This window comes from Jaculus jaculus, chromosome 7, assembly GCF_020740685.1.
Source record: "Jaculus jaculus isolate mJacJac1 chromosome 7, mJacJac1.mat.Y.cur, whole genome shotgun sequence".
NCBI classification, from domain to species: Eukaryota; Metazoa; Chordata; class Mammalia; order Rodentia; family Dipodidae; genus Jaculus; species Jaculus jaculus.
In genome coordinates, this window is record NC_059108.1 from 134,477,507 (window position 1) to 134,479,099 (window position 1,593).

The following is a 1,593-nucleotide window of genomic DNA, read 5'->3' on the forward strand; positions in this document are numbered from 1 at the left end:
TTTTGGATCAACTTTCTGTTGTACCCTCTTGTTTTAGGCCCTTGAATTCCTCTAAAATCACATTTCCATACATATCATTCACTTCTTTTTAAAATTTTTTTGTTTATTTTTTATTTATTTATTTGAGAGTGACAGAAAGAGAGAGAGAGGTGGGGGGGGGGGGCAGGCAGGCAGGCAGAGGCTTATAGCCACTGCAAACGAACTCCAGATGCGTGCTCCCCCTTGTGCATCTGGCTAACATGGGTCCCGGGGAATCGAGCCTCAAACCAGGGTCCTTAGGCTTCACAGGCAAGCGCTTAACCACTAAGCCATCTCTCCAGCCCTGTCATTCACTTCTTAACGTTTGTCTTAGTGTTTACTTTGTGAAATCCAGATTCAGACCTTGACTCTCCTTACTATTGAAGACATCATTGGTGCCAGATGGGTCTGTCAAATTTCAGAGGGCTAAACAAGTAAAATTCATACTTATGATAAAATCCTAATGAAGATGGAATATATGACTTCATAATTCACTTGAAATAAAATTAGCCAAGAAATTGAATTAACAACAAAAGTGATGGTTAAAGTATGTTGCTTTCAGTGAGGAGCAATAAGACAAAATAGATTCAAAAATCAGTGTATCTTAAATGATCAATAGTGTACTTAAGTACACTAACAAATTAAATTCTGTAAAACAAGATTTCTCCTTGAATTAATGTTGTACTTTGAAATATATTAAAATTAGTGCTTAGCTTATAGTTAGCATTTATATTTATCTCTGGTGTTGGAATATATAAAAACTATAAGCATAAGGAATTTAAAATTAGAATCACATCTACATTTTTATATAATACCATATTAAAAAGATCTCAGTAAAAATTTTTGAAGAATTCACCTCCAAGAGAATTCATTTATAATTTGAGTTTGAAAATAAGGTTCAAAATAAAAAACCTGGACCAAATCTCTTTGGGATTATTTATAACTATCTATAGAAATTTAGGAACCAGATTTATCAGTGAATACAATCAAGTGCTGCCATTTCATATTGCATTGTAGCATTTATTTTTTAATTCAAGGAATTATTCCTCACAGTTTTTTCCCCTTATTTTCCTTTTGAGAGTGAGACACCAGTGTCCCTGTGCTGAGCCCACCCACCTGAGAGATCTGTCTACATTCACTCAAGATTAATGCAACTCCGCAGATTTTTCTACTTTAAGGGTCATTGGGCATTTATAAACAGTTCCTTCTTTTCTGTTTCCCTTAAGTTAAATTTTCCTATAATCAAAAATAGACAAATGTGATATGTCTCATGAGCAAACTGAAAGATAATAAATACCTGGATGATCCAGTGCCCTATAGGAAGCCCTTCTGTTGGGGTGAGGTAGGGCTTTGGCAGGTTTTGAAATCATAGACTTTTGTTTACATCCTGACTCTGTCACTTGGTCTTTATACACCATAGGCTCTGATACAAGAGACATGCCATTTGTTAGTATTGATTTATTAATTCACATACAAGAAGGACAAATGGCCTTAAGTTAAGAAATCTCATAGAAATTCATAGAATTTTTTTTTTCTTGAGCCTTCATGTATAGAACACAAAATGTCCTAAAACCA